The 12,130-nt window shown below is 49.5% G+C and overlaps 1 long non-coding RNA gene and 1 pseudogene across 1 annotated transcript in view; both read right to left on the reverse strand.

Moving 5' to 3' along the window:
• LOC139232625 (uncharacterized) overlaps positions 1-12,130 on the reverse strand; it is a 973,018-nt gene that overhangs the window by 843,708 nt on the left and 117,180 nt on the right. The window lies entirely within an intron of this gene.
• LOC139233052 (zinc finger protein 850-like) overlaps positions 9,292-12,130 on the reverse strand; it is a 77,923-nt pseudogene continuing 75,084 nt past the window's right edge.

Here is a 12,130-nt window from a genome sequence, read left to right on the forward strand (position 1 = left end):
GGTTGGGGTGAGGAGTTGGAGAGTAGGGGTGGAGGAGGGGTTGGGGTGAGGAGGGTTGGAGAGTAGGGGGGTTGGAGAGTAGGGGTGAGGGGGGTTGGAGAGTAGGGGTGAAGGAGGGGTTGGGGTGAGGAGTTGGAGAGTAGGGGTGAAGGAGGAGTTGGAGAGTAGGGGTGAAGGAGGGGTTGGGGTGAGGGGGGTTGGAGAGTAGGGGTAAAGGAGGGGTTGGGGTGAGGGGGGGTTGGAGAGTAGGGGTGGAGGAGGGGTTGAGGTGAGGGGGGTTGGAGAGTAGGGATGAAGGAGGGGTTGGAGAGTAGGGGTGAAGGAGGGGTTGGGGTGAGGAGTTGGAGAGTAGGGGTTGGGGTGAGGAGTTGGAGAGTAGAGGTGAAGGAGGGGTTGGGGTGAGGAGTTGGAGAGTAGGGGTGAAGGAGGGGTTGGGGTGAGTGATTGGAGAGTAGGGGTGAAGGAGGGGTTGGGGTGAGGAGTTGGAGAGTAGGGATGAAGGAGGGGTTGGGGTGAGGGGTTGGAGAGTCGGGGTGAAGGAGGGGTTGGGATGGAGGGGGGTTGGAGAGTAGGGATGAAGGAGGGGTTGGAGAGTAGAGGTGAAGGAGGAGTTGGGGTGAGGGGGGTTGAGGGGTTGAGGTGAGGGGGGTTGGAGAGTAGGGATGAAGGAGGGGTTGGAGAGTAGAGGTGAAGGAGGGATTGGGGTGAGGGGGTTTGGAGAGTAGGGGTAAATGAGGGGTTGGGGTGAGGGGGATTGGAGAGTAGGGGTGAAGGAGGGGTTGGGGTGAGGGGTTGGAGAGTAGGGGTGAAGGAGGGGTTGGGGTGAGGGGTTGGAGAGTAGGGGTGAAGGAGGGGTTGGGGTGAGGGGGGTTGGAGAGTAGGGGTGAAGGGTGGTTGGAGAGTAGGGATGAAGGAGGGGTTGGAGAGCAGAGGTGAAGGAGGAGTTGGGGTGAGGGGTTGGAGAGTAGAGGTGAAGGGGGGGTTGGAGAGTAGGGGTGAAGGAGGGGTTGGAGAGTAGGGGTGAAGGAGGGGTTGGAGAGTAGGGGTGAAGGAGGGGTTGGAGAGTAGGGGTGAAGGAGGGGTTGGAGAGTAGGGGTGAAGGAGGGTTGGAGAGTAGGTGTGAAGGAGGGGTTGGGGTGAGGAGTTGGAGAGTAGGGGTTGGGGTGAGGAGTTGGAGAGTAGGGGTGAAGGAGGGATTGGGGTGAGTGGTTGGAGAGTAGGGGTGAAGGAGGGGTTGGGGTGAGGAGTTGGAGAGTAGGGGTGAAGGAGGGATTGGGGTGAGTGGTTGGAGAGTAGGGGTGAAGGAGGGGTTGGGGTGAGGAGTTGGAGAGTAGGGGTGAAGGAGGGGTTGGGGTGAGTGGTTGGAGAGTAGGGGTGAAGGAGGGGTTGGGGTGAGGAGTTGGAGAGTAGGGGTGAAGGAGGGGTTGGGGTGAGTGATTGGAGAGTAGGGGTGAAGGAGGGGTTGGGGTGAGGAGTTGGAGAGTAGGGGTGAAGGAGGGGTGGGGTGAGGAGTTGGAGAGTAGGGGTGAAGGAGGGGTTGGGGTGAGGAGTTGGAGAGTAGGGGTGAAGGAGGGGTTGGGATGAGGGTTTTGGAGAGTAGGGGTGAAGGAGGGGTTGGGGTGAGGGGGTTTGGAGAGTAGGGGTGGAGGAGGGGTTGGGGTGAGGAGTTGGAGAGTAGGGGTGGAGGAGGGGTTGGAGAGTAGGGGTGGAGGAGGGGTTGGAAAGTAGGGATGGAGGAGGGGTTGGGGTGAGGAGGGTTGGAGAGTAGGGGTGAAGGAGGGGTTGGGGTGAGGGGAGTTGGAGAGTAGGGGTGGAGGAGGGGTTGGGGTGAGGAGTTGGAGAGTAGGGGTGGAGGAGGGGTTGGAGAGTAGGGGTGGAGGAGGGGTTGGAAAGTAGGGATGGAGGAGGGGTTGGGGTGAGGAGGGTTGGAGAGTAGGGGTGAAGGAGGGGTTGGGGTGAGGGGGGTTGGAGAGTAGGGGTGAAGGAGGGGTTGGGGTGAGGAGTTGGAGAGTAGGGGTGGAGGAGGGGTTGGGGTGAGGGGGGGTTGGAGAGTAGGGGTGGAGGAGGGGTTGAGGTGAGGGGGGTTGGAGAGTAGGGGTGAAGGAGGGGTTGGAGAGTAGGGGTGAAGGAGGGGTTGGGGTGAGGAGTTGGAGAGTATGGGTTGGGGTGAGGAGTTGGAGAGTAGGGGTGAAGGAGGGGTTGGGATGAGTGATTGGAGAGTAGGGGTGAAGGAGGGGTTGGGGTGAGGAGTTGGAGAGTCGGGGTGAAGGAGGGATTGGGGTGAGTGGTTGGAGAGTCGGGGTGAAGGAGGGGTTGGGGTGAGGGGAGTTGGAGAGTAGGGGTGGAGGAGGGGTTGGGGTGAGGAGTTGGAGAGTAGGGGTGGAGGAGGGGTTGGAGAGTAGGGGTGGAGGAGGGGTTGGAGAGTAGGGGTGGAGGAGGGGTTGGAAAGTAGGGATGGAGGAGGGGTTGGGGTGAGGAGGGTTGGAGAGTAGGGGTGAAGGAGGGGTTGGGGTGAGGGGGGTTGGAGAGTAGGGGTGAAGGAGGGGTTGGGGTGAGGAGTTGGAGAGTAGGGGTGGAGGAGGGGTTGGGGTGAGGGGGGGTTGGAGAGTAGGGGTGGAGGAGGGGTTGAGGTGAGGGGGGTTGGAGAGTAGGGATGAAGGAGGGGTTGGAGAGTAGAGGTGAAGGAGGAGTTGGGGTGAGGGGTGTTGGAGAGTAGGGATGAAGGAGGGGTTGGAGAGTTGAGGTGAAGGAGGGATTGGGGTGAGGGGGTTTGGAGAGTAGGGGTAAATGAGGGATTGGGGTGAGGGGGATTGGAGAGTAGGGGTGAAGGAGGGGTTGGAGAGTAGGGGTGAAGGAGGGGTTGTAGAGTAGGGGTGAAGGAGGGGTTGTAGAGTAGGGGTGAAGGAGGGGTTGGGGTGAGGGGGGTTGGAGAGTAGGGGTGAAGGAGGGGTTGGAGAGTAGGGGTGAAGGAGGGGTTGGAGAGTAGGGGTCATTTTGTCATTTAATCTCTCGCCTGTCCCCTTCTCACAGACCGTCTCTTTTGTTCTTTTCTCCCCTCCTCCCTTTCCCTGCCTCTGCACCTGCTTAAAATCTGTTACATCGCTAACTTTTTCCATTTCTGACGAAGGGTCATCAACCTGAAACATTAACTCTGTTTCTTTCTCCACAGATACTGCTTGACCTGCTGACTATTTCCAGCATTTTCTGTTATTTCAGATTCCAGCATCCGGGGTATTTTGCTTTTGCACTGATAGTATCATGTTGCTTGGACAGTGGAGTCACCCTGTCCTATCAAACACTCCCAGATCCTTGCACTCTGGGTTAGATACGGAGTAAGGCTCCCTCTACACTGTCCCATCAAACAATCCCAGATCCTTGCACTCCAGGTTGGATACGGAGTAAAGCTCCCTCTACACTGTCCCATCAAACACTCCCGAATCCTGTGCACTCTGGGTTAGATATGGAGTAAAGCTCCCTCTACGCTGTCCCATCAAACACTCCCAGGCCAGGTACAAAACGGGTTAGATACAGAGTAAAGCTCCCTCTACACTGTCCCATCAAACACTCCCAGGGCAGGTACAGCATGGGGTTCGATACAGAGTAAAGCTCCCTCTACACTGTCCCATCAAACACTCCCAGATCATTTAATGCACAGGTCACAGTTTGGATTGAAGCTTCCTCTGTGCATTCCAATCAATTTGGTTGGAGGCCTCTGAAATAGGGCTGAGGGAAAACTTTCATAAGAATCGACAACTAGGTGTGGAGATTGGGTCTAAGGCACCCATTCTTGCGAGGGGAGATAAGATAGAAATAGGAGAGGGAGAGGATACAGGAAATCTCCACTGACACATTTGTGATGTCACTGTATGCTGTGACTAGAATCTTTCCCCATTCTGACCGTGGGGATTACCTTTACTTTATTCTCCTATAATTTGGAGAAATGTACCAAAAAACAATTGTTGCTGGAATCTGTTGAGATATTTGAATTTCTTTCTCTGTTTATTTTTGTGCTGTGTTGGTGGGGAAACATTTATTGTGTTTCTCTCGCTCAGTACTCGAATCTGGGACTTCTATTTCTGTGTTTATTTACATAAACCCCTCACTGGTTCCCATGAAGTGTTCATGGCAGAAAAATCAGAACCACAGAGTCACTTATTGATTCGTTTCAACTCAAGAGTTTTCTTTAAGGATATTGACAGTTGATACACAGAAATAGAAATATCTCAAACAGTGACATTGGCTTCAGTTTTGTTCAATTAGTACAGATGTGATTTATATCAAAGGGAATAAATATTAAAATGAATAATTCAATTCTGCAAGTTCTGCTGCCGAAATCAGTAGAGCATCTCTGAACAGTCTATTGCACTGGATCTCCATTTAGTGGAAGCTTTAACCTATTGAAACTAAACAAGTTAAACCAGTGACCAGTGTGCTACAATCACAATAATATCTGAGCTTTTCACATATCACAACTTGTATTTTAAAACAAAGTGACTATTTGCACTGTGGAGGATGTGTGGAGGAACCGCCCTGATCCTCCCACCTGGACCGGAAGTCTAATTTCCCAGCACACTGCCCCTGACCCGGCGAGTGGCCGAGAGAGGGGAGAGAGAGCCTGGGGAAGGGGCTAGAGAGAGAGAGGGTCTTGGGGAGGAGGGGGGAGGCTAGAGAGAGTTTGGGGTGGGGGAGGGAGTGAGAGACTGGGGGGGGGCACAGCTAGAGAGAGACTAGGGTGGGGGGAGGGAGAGAGTCTGGGGGGGGCTAGAAAGAGACTAGGGTGGGGGGAAGGGATTGAGAGAGTCTGGAGGTTGGGAGAATTTGGGAGAGGGAGAGTGAGTCTGGGGAGGGGGGGGAAGAGAGAGAGTCGGAGGGGGAAAGAGATACTCGGGGAAGAGACTGTGGGGGGGGGGAGCGTTAGTAGAGAGCGTCTGGGCGGGGGGAAGAGTCTGGGGTGGGGGAAGAGAGAGAGCATGGGGTGGGAGAGACTGTGGGGGGGAAGAGAGAAAGAGAGTCTGGGGTGGTGGGGGATAGCCTTTATCTTGTTAATAACCTTTCATGTGATACCTTATTGAAATCCTTTTGGAAATCCAAATATACTACATCCACTGGTTCCCCTTTATCTACCCTGCTAGTTACATCCTCAAAATCGCTAATAAATTTGTCAAACACGATTTCCCTTTCATAAAACCATGTTGACTCTGCCTAACCATGTCGTAATTACCTGCCGCTGTTATTTCAGTTTTCCTGCATGCCTCAATTATTATTACTCTAGACTGTGACTTTGCCAGTAATCAATCGGAGCATGTTTCTGGTATTCTTACAGTATATCCTGCTTCTGTTAATGTGACACCAGCAGAAATTACAGGCTATGCAGATCATATATTGACTGCTTGGTTTTTGGCAGAGGGTGGTTGCAGTAGTGTTTATTAAGATCAATCCTTACATCAGGGCCTGATTAATGGTCTCCTGAAAGGAGGGAGTTTGACATGCAGGTACAGCAGGCGGTTAAGAAAGCAAATGGCATGTTGGGCTTCATAGCGAGGGGATTTGAGTACAGGGGCAGGGAGGTGTTGCTATAGTTGTACAGGGCCTTGGTGAGGCGACACCTGGAGTATTGTGTACAGTTTTGGTCTCCTAACCTGAGGAAGGACATTCTTGCTATTGAGGGAGTGCAGCAAAGGTTCACCAGACTGATTCCCGGGATGGCGGGACTGACCTATCAAGAAAGACTGGATCAACTGGGCTTGTATTCACTGGAGTTCAGAAGAATGAGAGGGGACCTCATAGAAACGTTTAAAATTCTGATGGGTTTAGACAGGTTAGATGCAGGAAGAATGTTCCTGTTGGGGAAGTCCAGAACCAGGGGTCACAGTCTAAGGATAAGGGGTAAGCCATTTAGGACCAAGATGAGGAGAAACTTCTTCACCCAGAGAGTGGTGAACCTGTGGAATTCTCTACCACAAAAAGTAGTTGAGGCCAATTCACTAAATATATTCAAAAAGGAGTTAGATGAAGTCCTTACTACTAGGGGGATCAAGGGGTATGGCGAGAAAGCAGGAATGGGGTACTGAAGTTGCATGTTCAGCCATGAACTCATTGAATAGCGGTGCAGGCTAGAAGGGTCGAATGGCCGACTCCTGTACCTATTTTCTCTGTCTATGTGACACCTCGGGGCTTCATTGTTAATGATTTCCTGCCATATTGCTTCATTTTGAATTTATCTGTGCTGAGTGGGGGGGGCGAGAGAGATTCTGGGGTGGGGGGAGAGAGAAAGTCTGGGGGTGGGGAGAGTCTGGGGGTGGGGAGAGAGAGGCTGGGGTGGGGGGGGAGGGTCTGGGGGTGGGGATAGAGTCTGGGGTGGAGGGAGAGAGTCTGGGGGTGAGAGAGTTTGCGGGTGAGAGAGAGTCTGGGGTTGGGGGGGGGCGGGGAAGTGTGTGTCTGGGGGGGGGGGGAAGAGTGTGTCTCGGGGGGAGAGTCTGGGGGGGGGGGGGGAAGAGAAAGTGCCTGGGCGGGGGGGGAGAAGGGAAGAGAGTGTCTGGGCAGGGGGGGGGGGGAAAGAGAGTGTGTCTGGGGGGAGAGAGAGTCGGGGCTGGGCGGTGGGGGGGGATAGAGGTGAAAAGGCAAAACAATTTTACTTGAGCAAAAGGGTGGCTGCTCCTGGACACCACCTCGGAGTAACATCAAGTTACTGGCACAGTCATGGGAGCATTTGGTGACTGCTGCTATTGATTAAATGATGGGGGGTGGTTGATGAAGCATCTAAATTTCTATTTTCTTTTAATACATAGAAAAAGAATAATAGAAATGAAAAGTAGGGAAGTTATGCTAAACCTGTATCGAACCTTGGTTAGACCACGCAGAGTACTATGACATCTTTCAGTTATTGTGCCAAATATTGTTTCTATTATTATCACAAAGACTTGTTTCTTCTTGTCCCGGCCCCAGTTATTACTGCACTAGACCATTCCCACAAATGTTGGAAGAGGTTGAGGAGTAAACAGTGAAGGTAACAGTCAAAAGAAAGAATACTGTGCAAACAGAAATAGTGCACAATTCTCTGGAGAGTAACAAGTGTTTCATTATTTTCAAATGAGGAAAATATTCGGTCAGAGAATTACAGGTTTATTAACCTCATGCCAGGTACAGGTAGTTTTATTTTTATCATCACTTGCACCAATAAACACACACTCCAGGTGTATATCAGGGGATTCTGTGTGATGGTGAGGTGATCACTGGACAATAAAGCTCAGAGACTGGAGAGGGGCTGCTCATTATCCTCGGTGTGATTTAATCCCCTTTCCCACTGAATACTGCGGACAGACATGGTCACCTTGGTAACGGAATGGTCAGTGTGACATCACTTTCTGAACAAGAGCACACAAGACAATGTGTTATCAATAAATGGTAATGATATTAAACACTTTGCCATTACATCTTGAACAAAAGGATATAAAATTGTGAAAGACAACTGGTGAAGTTAATCATTTATGTTTGCAGAATGCACTTGCAAACATTATATGTACTTTATACACCCACACATCACACATATATAGAGCGAAGTGTGTGCTTTTTTTCAGTTGTTCCTCAACCATTTGAGTTAGTGAACCCAGCGGACATTAGGACCCTGCGGCTGCCCAGCCGGTGGTGCTGTGAGGTCACGGTTCCAGGCTCTGTCTGATACAATCAGTGGGCCAGGCAAAGCCCAATGGGAAATACTGCAAGAAAAACAATCCTTAGCATTAAAATCTATGAGCAGTTGTCACAGGACAACACAAGTGTGAATTAGTGACCTTCAACATACAGTGTGCCACTAAGTAGTGCAAAGTGCAGTGAATTGCTCCCCTTCAGTCCTGTCCCTCAATCCCAGTCCATCTCTGGGAGATTGTTACAAGATTCACCCCATCCTCTCAACACAAATATTACCCACACAATACCAGATCAATTACACATTGCCTGTAGCTGCTGATAGCTATTAACAAGAATAAACCTGCTTCGAAGTTTAAAAAAATGATTGCATCCTCTCACACACGCAAATATATATCTCTACGATTATCAATATTTATCTATTCCTCTATCATCTGTCTCTCTATTTTACAGATGCAAGGTCAAGTGCGGTATTAGCAGAGACAGGTGCTATTGTAATATAAAGTGAGAAAGGGAAACGTGTTAAGTAAACAGAGTCAGGGCCTCGTGTAATATAAACAGAGTCAGGGTCTAGTGTAATATAAACAGAGACAGGGTCTAGTGTAATATAAACAGGGACAGGGTCTAGTGTAATATAAACAGAGTCAGGGTCTAATGTAATATAAACAGAGACAGGGTCTAGTGTAATATAAACAGAGACAGGGTCGACTGTAATATAAACAGAGACAGGGTCTCGTAATATAAACAGAGACAGGGTCGACTAATATAAACAGAGACAGGGTCTCGTAATATAAACAGAGACAGGGTCTAGTGTAATATAAACAGAGACAGGGTCTAGTATAATATAAACAGAGACAGCGTCTCGTGTAATATAAACAGAGACAGGGCCTAGTGTAATATAAAGAGAGACAGGGTCTAGTGTACTATAAACAGAGACAGGGTCTAGTGTAATATAAACAGAGACAGGATCTCGTGTAATATATACAGAGACAGGGCCTAGTGTAATATAAACAGAGACAGGGTCGAGTGTAATATAAACAGAGACAGGGTCTAGTGTAATATAAACAGAGACAGGACCTAGTGTAATACAAACAGACAGGTCTAGTGTAATAAACAGAGACAGGGTCTAGTGTAATATAAACAGAGACAGGGTCTAGTGTAATATAAACAGAGACAGGGTCTAGTGTAATATAAACAGAGACAGGGCCTAGTGTAATATAAACAGAGACAGGACCTAGTGTAATACAAACAGACAGGTCTAGTGTAATAAACAGAGACAGGGTCTAGTGTAATATAAACAGAGACAGGGTCTAGTGTAATATAAACAGAGACAGGGTCTAGTGTAATATAAACAGAGACAGGGTCTAGTGTAATATAAACAGAGACAGGGCCTAGTGTAATATAAACAGCGACAAAGTCGAGTGTAATATAAACAGAGACAGGGTCTAGTGTAATACAAACAGAGACAGGGTCGAGTGTAATATAAACAGAGACATGATGTCGTTATACAATCACAGAATGTTACAGCACAGAACGTGTACATTTACCCCACTGGTGCCTGTGCTGGCACTCAGTTGAAAGATCTAACCAATCAGTCCCATTCCCCCTGCTCTTTCCCAATATCCCAATTAGTCCCACTCCCCCTGCTCTTTCCCAATATCCCAATCAGTCCCATTCCCGCTGCTCTTTCCCAATATCCCAATCAGTCCCACTCCCCCTGCTCTTTCCCAATATCTCTGCAATTTTCCAATTCAAGTATTGACCTAATTCCCTGCTGAAACTTATTACTGAATCTGCTCCCAGCACCCTTTCAGGCCGTGTATTCCAGATCATAACAGCTCATTGCGTATTTATTTCCTCATTTCACCTCTGATTCTTGTGCGAGTTAAATCTGTGTCCTCTGGTTACAAACCCTTCAGCCTCTGGAAACAATTTAAGAACATAAGAGCATAAGAATTGGAAGCAGGAGTCGGCCATACAGCACTTCGGGCCTGCTCCGTCACTCGATACCATGGCCAATCATCGACCTCAACTCCACTTTCCTGTCTGTTCCCCATAATCCCGTGATTCCCCTCGAGTCCATAAATCTATCTTAGCCTTGAATATACTCAATGACCCGACATCCAGTCTTTGCAGGTAGAGAATTCCAGATTCACAACCCTCTGAGTGAAGACATTCCTCCTCAACTCAGTCTGAAATGGCCTTCCCCTTATCCTGAGACTATGCCCTCTATTTCTAGACTCTCCAGCTGGGGAAGCAACCACTCAGCATCTACCCTGTCAATACCCCTCAGAATCTTATATTTTTCAATGAGATCCCCTCTCATTCTTCAAAACTGCAGAGAGTATAATCCACTCAATCTCTCCTCATAGAACAACCCTCTCATCCCAGGGATCAATCTAGTGAACCATCGTTGGACCGTTTGTGGTTTCACGAAAGCCCTGTACAATTGTAGTAAGACTTCCTTACTCTTATACTCCAACCCCCTTGCAATAAAGGCCAACATGCCATTCACCTTTCTAATTGCTTGCTGTACCTGCATGCTAACTTTGTGTGTTTCCTGTATGAGGACACCCAAGCCTCTCTGAACACCAACATTTAACATTGTCTCACAATTTAAAATATGCTGTTTTTCTGACCTTCCTAATAAAGTGAATAACCTCACAGTTCCCCACATTATGCTCCATCTGCCGCCGTATTGCCCACTCTCTTAAACTGTCCATATCCCTTTGCAGATGCTTTGTGTTCTCCTCACAGTGCACTGTCCCACCCAGCCCTCAATACTGCTCCTGATACCCGGCGGTTCTTGAACCACTGCATCAACATTGGGAACAAATGACTGGGCTGAGGCCCGTCTTGGATAAAAATATGAGGACCACTGTGTCTGCAGCAGCACCAAGGCTTCTTCGATTCTTATCACTGAGATATCAAAGACTAGGCACACGGTGTTTAAAAGAAAGCTAATTGATTTGACATTTATACATATAGCCCAGTTATAGGGTTATTAACATTGGCAAAAACAAATCCCAACTTCCAGAATGAACATAGTTCTGACTTGGATGTAATTAACAGCAGAATCCAACCCCTGCCGTCAGTTGTGAACTTGTTGGTGTCTCAGGAGGTCGGATGACAGAGCAAATCCCTTCCCACACACGGAGCAAGGGAACGGCCTCTCCCCAGTGTGAACTCGCTTGTTGTGTGTCAGCAGGTTGGATGACTGAGTGAATTTCTTCCCACATTTGGAGCAAGGGAACGGCCTCTCCCCAGTGTGAACTCGCTGGTGTATCAGGAGCTTGGATGACCGAGTGAATCTCTTCCCACATTTGGAGCAATTGAATGGCCTCTCCCCAGTGTGAACTCGCTGGTGTTTCTGGAGACAGACTAACAGAGCGAAGCCCTTCCCACAGACAGAGCAGCTAAACGGTCTCTCTCTGTGAACTCGCTGATGTATCAGAAGGGTGGATGACAGAGCGAATCCCTTCCCACATTCGGAGCAAGTGAACGGCCTTTCCACAGTGTGAACTAGCTTGTTGTGTGTCAACAGGCCGGTTGATTGAGCGAATCCTTTTCCACACACACAGCACGTGAACGGCCTCTCCCCAGTGTGGACTCGCTGGTGTTTCTGGAGACCGGCTGACACAGTGAATCCCTTCCCACAGACAGAGCAGGTGAACGGCCTCTCCCCAGTGTGAACTCGTTTGTGGTTCAGCAGGGTGGATAACCGAGTGAATCCCTTCTCACACACAGAGCAAGTGAACGGCCTCTCCCCAGTGTGAACTAGCTGGTGTTTCTGGAGACCGCCTAGCGCAGTGAATCCCTTCCCACAGATGGAGCAGGTGAACGGCCTCTCCCTGGTGTGAACTCGTTTATGTGTCAGCAGGTTGGATAACTGAGTAAATCCCTTCTCACACACAGAACAGGTGAACGGTCTCTCCCCAGTGTGAACTCGCTGGTGTGTCCGAAGGTTGGATGAATCAGTGAATCCCTTCCCACACACGGGGCAGGTGAACGGCCTTTCCCCGGTGTGAAATCTTCGATGAGTTTCCAGCTCAGACGGTGATCTGAATCCCTTCCCACAGTCCCCACATTTCCACGGTTTCTCCATGGTCCGGGTATCCTTATGTCTCTTCAGGTTGGATGATCAGTTGAAACCTCGTCCACACACACAACACGTGTACGGTTTCTCCCTGCTGTGAATGGTGCGATGTTTTTCAGGCTGTGTAACTGGCTAAAGCTCTTTTCCAGTCAGTGCACTGGAACACTCTCACGCGGGTGTGTGTGTCTCGGTGCTTTTCCAGTCACACTGATGTTTGAAATCCTTTCCCACAGACAGAACAGACAAACATTTCTCCTTCCACAGTCAAAGGCCGATGATATTCAGGTCCTGATGAATCAAGTGACTCTGTCAGATCTTGATGTGCTGTTTGGTTTGAGTTTCCCGTCTGTAAATCCTCCCCTTCTAATACCCTGTAAAAGGAGTTTACAA

Source organism: Pristiophorus japonicus, chromosome 20 (genome assembly GCF_044704955.1).
Source record: "Pristiophorus japonicus isolate sPriJap1 chromosome 20, sPriJap1.hap1, whole genome shotgun sequence".
Lineage (NCBI taxonomy): Eukaryota > Metazoa > Chordata > Chondrichthyes > Pristiophoridae > Pristiophorus > Pristiophorus japonicus.